The 12,500-nt window shown below is 32.7% G+C and overlaps 1 protein-coding gene across 4 annotated transcripts in view; it reads left to right on the top strand.

The window, feature by feature from the left end:
• The window catches only part of LOC108001643 (uncharacterized), a 97,852-nt gene that overhangs the window by 53,308 nt on the left and 32,044 nt on the right, over nt 1-12,500 (top strand). For 2 of the 4 annotated variants that reach the window (XM_017062743.3, XM_062073271.1), the window contains exon 2: nt 4,564-4,720. The exons of 1 other annotated variant lie outside the window; for it this stretch is intronic. The gene's annotated coding sequence lies outside the window, so the exon portion shown is untranslated. Of the gene's footprint in view, nt 1-2,427; nt 2,910-4,563; nt 4,721-12,500 lie in introns of those variants that run through there. One more of the 4 variants, XM_017062746.3, reaches the window with a different exon arrangement.

The following is a 12,500-nucleotide window of genomic DNA, read 5'->3' as shown; positions in this document are numbered from 1 at the left end:
AAAAAGAAGAAGAAAAAAAAAAAGCGGAACCGCCGACGTAAATGGGATGGCATTGCATCGATTCTTCCATTATTCGTTGACTGATCTAACTCGATGGCTCTCTTCGTTCGTTAGCCGACGCAAGTTTCACGATTAATTCCAATATTTCACTTGGCATCCTAGCCTCAATTAAAACCTGTCGTCGCTGTTTTAACTGCAATGTATTCTCCGCTGAAAATCCGTTTCAAGTGTTCCATTCCAACCTCTCTCTCTCTCTCTGTGAACGTGCATACTCTATATTATGTGTGTGTGTGTCTATATGCATGTGCACCAATACACGCGCCGTTATGAATGATATTTATGCCGAGAAAAATATACCCTTATCTGCGAGCTGGGAAATGTCATCGCTTTTAATTCGATAACACTTTGAGAGATTTCTTTGATTTTCAACTCAATCGATAATGAGATTCTCGATTATTAATAATAATCGTGCTTTCGATTAAAATAATTAAAATATTACTTTGAAATTTAACGTATAATTGGAGGGGTGGGGGGGAAAAAAATTCGAGAAAATATTGGAGAACGAATTGCATATTTTTTCAATTTAAAATTTTGCTCAATAACGTCGAGATCGAATTTCGATATATACCGGTCAACCGTTATAAATTACAACAGCATTATCGTCATCGATGAGATTCGGTGATACGAACGATGGAATATCTCGCTCGAAATACACCCTTTCCGTATTGACCTTAATTTGTACGGTTGTCGAAAATAGGGTGGTGGGGGGGAACGGTGGCAAGAAATCCGCTTTTCTGCCAGCGGAAATTCGATTTTTCAATTTTTATAAAATCCGGCTTTCGCATAGTAATAACACGCACCTACCGATGCAATTTCCGGACGAAAATAGGTTAAGTACAGCTGCTAAACTGGATCGACAGATTTGTTGTTTCACACGATTCACGCACGCTTCACACCCCCCCTCCTGTGTGCACCCGACATGTGAAATAACAACCGTTAAACCACCTGAAACGGAAAATCTCAAGTTGTCATTTTGCCACGCCGGTTTAAGCTTCCGACTGCTTGGCACTTGGCCTGAGACACTCGTAATAAGCTTTCGCCAACATTAAAGAGAGATGCAACAAGAAAGAGCAGAAGAGAAGAGCTCTGTCACCGATTCGGTGCATTGTCCTTTGCAAAAGTTTGAAGAGATGGTATAAACTTGACCCTATAGTGTGTTTACCGATTGTCAAGATCCGAAATCGTAAAGTTTCAACGATTGACCGTCCGAACATCGAACATCTTTCTTTCTCGAAATCTCTCTTTCAAATTTTTCTTGTGACTTTTTTTTTCTATCTGTATCGTCTATGTTCTAATTAAGTATTCGAAAATAGTTATGAGAATTATTCTATTCTATATATTCTATTTTAATTATTTTTGTCAATATGATAATGAAAAATATTTCCTTCTATATATGGAACAACAATATAATAAAATGATTAAGTCAGCTCGATATTTCGTAAAGTAATAGATCAAGATAGTTTGTGACGATATATTTCCGAATGAAATTTATAAAACGAATATGATCGGTTTACAATCTATTTCAATTAAATCGTTTTACGTGTATTTATAGATTTCATTAAAAGGATTGTACTTCCATTTTAAATTTTCATTAGCGCAAGATATAGTGGATCCATTTTTACGAGACCATTTTATCGTTCATCGATATACACGTTCAAAATGTTGTAAGCTATTTTTTTCCAAATTAATACAAATATTAATACGACTATTTTAATTATTATAATTATTTCAAACGATAATATTATAAATCTTATAAAGATTTCTTCAAAATTATTTTTTTTTAATGGAACAGTATATTAATAACATTTACTAGAAATATTTTATCTCTATATTGTTACATTATTATTGTATCATCGTTGCATAATTATATTGGTATTTGTAATTATTTTGAAGAAAAACAGTATTTTGTAAATTATCCTTGTTTGAATGTTTTCTAATTTTACGCATTCTTATTCGTATCGTGAATATTTCATCTTCCATATTTTTGATTTTACAAAATATTTTTCAAACATCGACTTTCGTTGAAATTCCGTCTATAATTATCTGTGGCTTTTAAATCATCAAGTGCTCACAATCGAGATAAACATTTCAATTTTAAGAAGACGTTAATTCAATCGTAACGGTGACGTCGTCGGCATGATTTTACTTTTATCCCATCTAAAATTCATGCCTCCCTCCGACACGGTTGCTGCGCTCGACCACAGCGCAAAGAGGTTGAGACAGTGCGTTAAATATTGAACAAGCTCGACGCCGCGCGATTTTCAGAGGTTATATCGATCATAAACACCACTTGCGACCACGGTCACTCTGTTTACAAAATCGAAGCGAGTGGGGGAAGCGAGGTCCATCACGCATGGTGGTCAGTCGCGACGAGTCAGTGTGTGCATGTGAACGTATCGAAGGATCGAGAAGAAAAGAAAAGAAAGAAAACGAAATTTGTTTGTGCTTCTGATTAATAATAATATATAATATGACCTCGATGAATCAAGATAAATATTTTCATGGATTCGATATCTATATATATCTCTTTCTCTTTTTTTCTTTGATTGAAATAGTTATCTATATACGGTATACATCGAGCATCAAGCTATTGCCTTCAATTCGTTTGAATGTTATATATCATAGTCGAGATAAGTTGCTCTGACGAACAGTTTCGTCCCAAATCTTGGATAGGTGGTTTCCTGTGCTTCTGTGAACCATTTTAATCAAAACCATTGATCGATGAAGATAGACACGATCGAAACTAGCTTTCGGATAGCGGTGCGATGGTATTCTAAATGAGGATTAAATCGAACCAAGAGTAGAAGGCTGTTCCAACGGTTTCATAGAGGGAGCGCGTGATCTGGCAAGTAGGTAGTTTATGGTGGTTCATAGCTTAACCTAGCTAGATTGAGCATAGTAATTTTGTTCGTGATTAAAATTTGATAGCGTTAGCGGTTATTATATGATAACTGGTACACTTTTCTTTTTACGGTTCTATAATAACACACTTTTGATGATTCGGAATTGTCTTAATAATAGGGAAATATAATGAGTTTTCGTGAAAGTATCGAATTCATCAACATAATTTATAGTCTATTTCGTGTATTTATAATTTATGTATTTATAATACAGTTTATGATTACTATTGATTTTTGAATTTCAAGAATTAATGATTTTATTTTTCTGTTTCTATGATATTTCGTTACTGTATATTTATTTTGTAGGGAATTATTATGTGTGTTATATAAGGAATTGTTTTAATCAAATGAATCCGCAGATATTAATAAATTATCCTGGCATTTCCTATATATAAAATCAGATCTGCTATGTATGTTCTATTTGGAAAACGTATCTGCAATTTAAAGGTATTTAGTAAATAGGAATATCGACTTCTTTACTTAATAATTAATTCTGATTTGTCTTTTTAAATTTCCAAATCAGTAACTACAATTTCTTTTTTTCATTATTACATCATTCGTCATTCTTTATACAAAACTTACATAGTTTCCAGTTTCCATAAACTTCAGATTAAACTTTGATAAACAGAACAATCATCTGAATTCCTCGAGGTAAAGGAACTTCCGTTCTCTTGGGATGCATCGTGGCTCTCGGCCAATAATGACCCCCAATATAATGTAATTGGATGCATTCCGCCGGATATAATTCATCCTCGTTCGAATATTCGCACAGTTCACGATTAATCTATAATTAATCATAATGTTTCCCAAATATTATGTTAATAGATATATATACAAATGTAACATTTAGCTTTAGTTTATAATTAAAAATATAATAAATTGATTTCCTTAATGATCAAATTAAATTTGCAGAAAATTTAAAAGTTAAAAATATATATTTATATGAACATATAATAGATCGTATGTTGTATATATATATATATTTATCGATATATTTATTAATAATCAGTTTATATAGCATTTATAGTCTTTTGTTATGCTACTGTTTGTCTCATTCTATTCGTATAAACAAATTTCTCTTCACAAACTGGTGTATTATCTTATCTTACAGTATATTATATTTATCTTACGTTCTATATTCTAATCGTATTATTCAACGTGAAAATTTTCGCTCATCGTTATGCATGATTTTAATATCTAATGTACAGAAATCGCTTTAATGATAAAGTTAATGTTTTCGAGGATAAAAAAAGAGAAATATCTCATAAAGAATAATAAATTTATGGATACGTTTTCCGTAATATTGCGAAATGTATGACCAGTTTCAGCGAGTCAGCAAAGAAAATTAAAAAAATCAAAAAAAAGAAAAAGAAAAATAAACATGTAAAAATTGAGGTTAGATTCAAGTAAAACTGATTCGAGATGGCGCATAGGATAACGCCATCTATGAAAGGCACAAATATGTAATATCACAGTGATTAGTTGCCATGTAGAACAATTATTGTAGAATTAAACCGACCTCAAGAGAGGTTGGCTTAACGAATTACGCTATACTCAAAACGATTATTGCCGCATTAATTTCGTTTTATGCGCCTTGTTGCAGGTCCGAGGCGGGGAATAATTCGGAACAACGACTTTCCTCACTTCCACGAAAACGGCCTCCTATTATTAGGTTACCGTTGAATACCAGTCCGCGATAAACAATCCTTAGGAATCAAGAAACAAAAATCCTTAGAATCCTTAGAATCCTTAGAAAACAAGTAAGTGTGTGTATATATATTTATAATTTATATATATTTTTATTAATATTAATTTATATATATAATTTTTCGTTTTTATCGTACATTTCACTACGCGCCTCATCTTTGCGATTCGTTAATTTTTCTTATACCAGATATATACTCGGCCATCATTCGACGAAGATATTCTCGATTAATTTTTTTATTTTTGCATTGTACAAAATAATGAATAATGCGAGAAAAATATTTTACCGCGTTTATCTTTTGGATAATTATTAATACAAATTTGTCTTGCGTTCAAATCTTTGGTTTACATTTTTTAAACTGACTAAACACCGCGTCGTTCCTACTTTTTTCATAAATGATCATGTCTTAAATTTACTTACTCAAGTTCCTATAAAATGTTACAAGTTTATTATTTATCTACATCATACATTCGTTATGGACATTCGTCAATATTCTATCTTTCTCTACTCTCTCAGTCCCTTTGTTCTCCATCGTTCTTCCGTTCTACCCTCTTTCCCTTCAATCCCTCAATCTTACCCCTAACTAACAGTGCTAAAATGCGCGAAAGCTTGCAAACTGCGTTATGACGATAATGGGCGTAGTAAATAAGCAAGTGCAGGCTAAATTATAGCTGTCTCCACCCTTCGTCCGCTACCTTTGGTTAGAACGAGAGAGAGAGAAAGAAAGGATAGCCCCTGAAACCACTTAACTTAACGAATCCTGCGGATAAAGGGTTATGCTTGAATGCACAAAGGAGAATACTCGAAAAAAATATAATTAAATGCTTTATTCATAACTCTCTTTCATTCCGTTCTTCTTGTCCGCCCTTTTCCTTCTCTCTCTCTCTCTCCCTCCTTTTTCGATAAAGGAAGCACGGATGATAATGAATATAAAATAATTATTCGATATACTTCAGAAATACAATAAACGAGCAATACACGAACAATGGGTGTACGAGAAATCAAATTTATTATATGTATAAAGCACAGCAATGTATAATTTGAATGATGAGGAAATATGGATGGATATATGTGAGCAATGGGAATATGTAAACAACCAATGACAATATAGATATATTAGGGAGAAAAGTCGCAGAGTGTGTGTGTGTGTATGAAAGAGATCCTGACGCGCGAGGATCCTGGATGAATATCAGAGTTAACTATTCCAGCCAGGTTTCAATCTGTCGCTTCTTCTCTGTCAGCTTACCCGTCGAAATTACGTTTTCGAGTCACTTCACGGAACGAGATTTGCCTATGCATCAAGGGAGGGAGAGAAGTTCACCCTCTATCGACGGAATTTTTGCAATACACTTTTGAATAGCCGCCACTGCTTGTGCTCGACTGAGCGCTCCGAGCCTTTCAATACACACAAACCTGTACCCGGGTAAAGAGACAAATCGTGGCTTAGGGCGTGAGAAAGATGGAGTGTAAAGAGTGAGGGGTGGGTGGGATATGGTTGAGATGGAGAGGGAATGCACAGAGCGATAACTATTCTCTCCCTGAAACTGCGCGTTTTACCTTGTTGCCTAGTAGGTAGGAAGAAAAGCTATTCTGGTGCAAATTGAACGGTGCCGTGGAGTATATAATTTGCACGTAACAAATTTGTTACCATACCTTTCCCGTGACTTTAATTAACCAATTGTGCTCTCATATTAAAATCATTTAACCTTTTCCTTTTTTTTTATTGACTTTCAAAGTATAATTTTATGTATTTTATACCGTGTAAATTATGCATTATAGGATTGTAATATATAATATATATATTATCATGCACGTTATTCTGAATAACTTATAACTTAATCGGCGATTTCTTAGCTCTTGAGGTATTCGCCAAGAAAAATTCTTACTGTTACACAAAATTTTACGTACATGTTCATGACAGAGAGAAAGAGAGAGAGAAATCTGTAGAATACATAAAATAAAACAAGATGATTGAAATTATAATGGTTAAATTTGTAATAGATAAGTATAATGCTGATATCGTACGAATTCGTCTTGAGATATTTATTTAAAAAAGCTTTCGAGCCAATTCATTTATTATATATATTTTATATTTTTCGATGCTGCCTTCCCTATAATTATAATTTTTCATAAAAGTATTTTTTTAAATATATTTTTATTATCCATTAATTATTACCGTTTATTTATATAATTATCGTATTCAAATATATTGAGATTGCGTACGATACGATATCTCATTGGTTAAAACGATTGTTACAGAACCAATGTATGTATAACCTATGCGTGATCACATATAACTTATATACGGGATCTAACCTCGTTGTTTTCCAAGAGACCACTTCAAAATCATAGGATAATGAATGATCAACGGAATCTAGAAACTCTATTTACATTTCTCTGCAACTATTTACTTTTAGTATTGTTCATCCAACTATATTCGCCGGTAGAAATTATCCCAGTTCCTTCGAGTTGAGAGAGAGCTTTGTGAGCGACGAAAGTGTGTATAGAAGGCGCTGTAAGCAACGACGGTATTTTCCATTCTACTTCCACTGCTACTTGCGACGATATTTTCTTACACGATACAAAGGAGACTAGGTTATTCGTAGTGATAATTATTACCCTCTTTGCCACATATGCGCCACGTACGCCCAATGCGATACAAACGGACAAAAGGAGTGGTGTGAAAAGAAAGAAAAGAAAGGAGGCGGCGTGAAAGGAAAGCAAATGAACGAGGGTTGCGGATAGTGGAAAGTGGGGGACAGATAGAGGAACATATACTAGCATCTAGTGTAGTCGCACGCGCCCCAGTATCGAACGAAAATGTCGGTACAAGGAGCGAGAAAGAAGGATGGCAAGGAAAAGTGAGTATAGAAGGAGAATGTACGTGTAGCTGCGATATAAGTGTGAGAAAGACGAGAACATTTGGGCTGTGCGGCGAAACTGGCATGATTCCAATGAACAGAGGGAGAAGGGAGAGGGATACACAGGTACATGTCGCGACACAAAACGAGTCCAGTCATTCTCGAAATAGGCAGTTGGAATGTCAGTTCTCGGTGGAGTGTGAGAAAAAGACAGATGGATAGAAAGAAATGGGTAAAACCAGGATTGGGAGAGGGGAGAAGTTCTACCTATCCTCACCATTCTCCTCTCTTGCTTCTGGATCGTTCGTAATGTTCTTGTTCCTTTCTTGATTCTTCGTTCTTTATAACACGAGGTATAGAGAAGAAAAAGAAAAGGCCACCCATGTCTAAGCCACGAGCTTGGAAGACTGTGGGCAGTCAGTCGGCACAAAGGAGAGAAGAACGACAAGCACGACAAACAGGCCACCGAGAAAGATACCAATGGCATTTAATAGCTTACCTCGGAACGTTTTAGATAATGACACTGGCTGGACTTCGAAGTCGAAGTGGTGCCTTCTTTCGCTTGATTCCGACCGTGGAATAGAGTAGGAGGGAAAGGAGATGTGTTCTTTCTCTCTCTCTTTCTCTCTTTTTCGAATTGAAAGAAAAAAAGGAAAGAAAAACGATCGAGAGATAATCGAAAAGGGAAACAACAAAATCGTTGACTTATTGGTGAGAACATGGACGAGACAAAAAAAACGGCAGTAAAAAGTAATTGATAATGCTCGTATTTTTCCTCTTTTTTTACATTTCTATAAATATAAACAACATAAACGAATGAAATTGATTGCACATGAGAATTGTAATTCATTTAAATATGAAATATATTTTATTCTTTTTTAGGATATTTTCATACATATATATTAAAAATACATTGTTTTTTTTTTTTATTTTCAAGAACATTTATTTCATATTTTTGTTGCCAATATATAATATCGAGATAAAAATTAGGACTGTTCTTTCGAAAAGGATCTCTGGTTGATTATATTAAAAGGTTTGATGAAGAGAAGAGGTGAACTTAAATATCTTTGAATATTTATTATATTTTCGAAACATTAATAAATCTGTTTATTTATAGATACTAAACAAAAGCATTCTTGTTATGATAGCCACATATTTATTTATGTTAGTATGTGCTCGATATACAAGTATATCAAAAATTAACTGGAGCTCCTTGAGCTAATTTCAAATAATATTTTCCTTTGCAAAAACTTTAGTTACGCTTTTCTTAACGAGTTATATTTGTTCGTGCTCATCGCCAACACATAGCCAACACTACCATCATGGCTAAATTAGACTAACGTGCTCCGTGATTGACCAGTGTTTTTTTGTTAATAATTAGTTAATAAAGTTTTTACAAAAAAAACATATTGCTTAAAATTACCTCAGGAATCTTTAATTAAGTTTGATATATTTTATATAAATTTGATATAAAATTCAATAGTACAGCACCAAAGAATTTTTATTAATGTAAAACGAAAATTAATTAATTTTACATTTTGAATTCGCTCTTAAATTTCAGATTAATTTAGGGTCATAATTTAGGGTATTTTTCTAAAAAAAAAAAAAAACGCAAAATTAGATATTATTATTATAACAAAGTGACGATTCCATTTGCAATCCCTCGTATGTCAAACACAAAAATAAAAAATAAAAAAAAAAGAAAAAAAGAGAATAAAATAGCGATTTCTGGTGTCATCGTTGTTTCGTTTCCGCTAGTTTTTCTACACGCGTTTGTGAACTGACCAACCAAGCTAGAAAACTCGGTGAAGTGGGAACATGGTGTTTAAATAAAACGAGAAAAAAAAACATCGGGAGAAATGTTTTTCGCATTCGTTTAAATTGAAGCGCGATGGAGCCTAGCTGAATAGTGGAAAGCGCTAAAAACGTTTAAATTCACGGTAGTGGTTGGCAAACTTGTATCTCGCGTTCTTCTTCTTTTCCTGAATTAAAGTCTTTTTCGACGTACTGTATTTTTTGTTTCATACAAATTTTTCGTGCCAACTGTTAATTTCCTTCTTTAAATATATATATATATATATATACACATATATATAAATGCATAATTTAACGTATAATACATGTATAATTTTTTCCATCACAACTGTTATATTGACATTACAAAGAAAACAAGTAACGCCATCTGACCGTGAAATATAGATACACGTAAATCCTTCGAATTTCTTATAATCGAATAATAAATCATGAATTATATAAATGATAAATTTCTCACGAAACACGTGGCTTTCATATTCATTTATAACTTTTTAATTTTATTCACTCGTGTTAAACTTATAATAGAATTTGAAAAATATTATTGCAATCACGGATAACCTCAAATATCGTGGACATGCATAACTCACCCACGATATTAAGTAACTCGCTTTTTAAGCGAGAAAAACTTGGTGGTGTAGTGATTTGCACTTTATCGACAACCGACAGAGAACACTACGTAATTTGCGGTTCGCCAATGCACGATAAAAAAAACTCATACCGCGTAATTCGCAATTTGTCATGAACTGAAAAACGTGTCACAGTACGTGATCGTAGATTTCATTAGGAGTGAATAAACGACTTGCAAAATCACATAGTATCATATTGGTCTCGATTTGCTCAAATTCTTAACACCAGATATTTATCGTGGAAAAAAACATAACACGTTTTACTGTGATGTTAGTATATATATATATATACAACTTTTTTGTTCAATTGCAATATTCGATTAAAGAGGTTACAAATTTTTCATAATCAAATCACTTTTAATTTTTAAGTACTTGCATCTGATAAATAATTATCAAGTATATTTAGTATGTTATTTTTTTATAATATGGTAGACTCAAAAATCATTGTGTCAACATTTAATTGTGTCATAAAAACTAACGAAAATTTTATTTTTAATATGATATATATATTGACATATATTTTGACATGTATATGTATATATACATTAAAATTACATTAAAATTAAACTGTTCATACAGTAGAAAATATAAATACATTATTTCACGATAGAGAAGAATGGAATTATTAGCATGGTAGATAAATATTGACATTGGAAAAAGTATAAATCGTTTAACCGATTATTCTGTCTTTCTTTTATATTACATAGCATAAATATATATATGTATATTTATGTCACTAGTTCTTCGTGTCATTGTGCGAATGTATTATCCATTTATCGTGGCACACCACGCAAGCGAAATGCATGTAACACGTAATCGACGCAGATTATAACGTGACCTGTTATAATCCAATCCGAGAATATGTTAATGGAGAGGAATCATCTTTCCCCATTAGCTTTAATCCATGTATATCCTTAACCATTAGGGAAATTGTGCAACGAAAAAAGAGGGAGGGAGAAGAAAATTTTTTTCCATGCTCTTCTAAACAACTCTTCTCATCGCTCGTGCTCTTCGTCAAGTATTCCGTTCTTTGTTTCTCGTTTCGTTTCTGTGACTCTTCATTATTGTAGATAATACACCATATTCATAGGTTCTATTTAAATTTTTTTCATAAAAAAAATCACGAAAATGTGCTCGTTCGTTCGATGTAATAGAAATTTCTCGTTTCGATTCACATCTATATCGCGTTACATTTGAAAAATTGAAATACGTTGTTAATGCATATATGTTTAATATCTTCAATATAATATAAATTTCATGATGTAATCTTCATAAATGTATTAATAAAACCTTCGATGTTATTTTATTTTTATACGCGTAATACGTAATAAAATTTCCATACTTTTATCCGATTGGCAGATTTTAAAAATTGAATTACCATTATTCGAAAAATTTTCACTTTCACTTTCACTTTCACGTGTCGTTTATAAATTTTATAATTCGAGAAAAAGTTGCAAATCCCATTTCGATATTATCAATATGTGAAAGCATTCTATGCATTCAGAAGAGTGCATATATATACGCTTTGTAGATGTTCAAATAGATTTCTGGTGTGCCATACTTACAGCAAAAAACCACTATGCTCGAGTGTATGTGTATCTATATTACGAGCAACTTGAGTGGTCATTAATTCAACTCACGTGTACCAAATGATGCGATTATTGTTGTGCAGTTTTTTCCAATAATATTCCCCGAGAAGAAATTCTCCTTTAATATAACGTGAATTGAAGTTTTTATCTTGGAATGTCAATGTTTCTTAATGGTTTACAATTTATGAAATCGAATAATTTTAAATCTGCAATTTTAAAATTGAAATATAATTATTTTAAATCAAAAGTATATTTTTATTCTCCATTATATACGTTTGATTGAATTAATTTATTGATTTTATCGTGATTTCATCGAATATATAATTCTATTTAATTTGATTATTTTAGAGTTCGATCGATAAGTAGAACAGTTTGAAATTGTTGCGACGATAGTAGGAGAGAACTCGGTGAAGTACTACTGACGACTAATTTTTGTTTTTTTCTTTTCCCATGTCGTTTTATACTTACGGTGCACGTGTATATTTTTCTTGTTTGAGTTTACGATTTCTCTCAATGATTTCTAGCCGTGGATTTGATCGGTAACAAGATTTAAGAGCGAAGTACCAAACACATAAAGCAAACTTTGAAATACGAGCGTTTATCTATCTTTTGACATATACCCGTGCCAACGGGATTTCTGACTCCAGATTAACTTCGAATCTGGCTTATGTATTTTCTGTTTCCGCTGATCAATGTGTACAATGCTACATACGTACCACTTATGTCGAAAATTATTGAAAGCTAAACGCTTTGAAAATACGATTCGTCAGATGGCGGCACTTCTCCTCGAATAAATAGGTACCCGCATGAATGAAACATTTCAAATTTCATAATGGTTGAAGTTCTTCAATTTTCATGACTCCTTGAAATTGCATAAAATATAAATTTCCGTATTAATTTTCGCCTTAGAATTAATGTTCCGTGATAATAAACTTTCCAACTAG

This window comes from Apis cerana, linkage group LG1 (genome assembly GCF_029169275.1).
Source record: "Apis cerana isolate GH-2021 linkage group LG1, AcerK_1.0, whole genome shotgun sequence".
Taxonomy (NCBI): Eukaryota; Metazoa; Arthropoda; class Insecta; order Hymenoptera; family Apidae; genus Apis; species Apis cerana.
The sequence above is the reverse complement of the archived record's forward strand: the minus strand, read 5'-3'. Positions and strand labels throughout refer to the sequence as shown.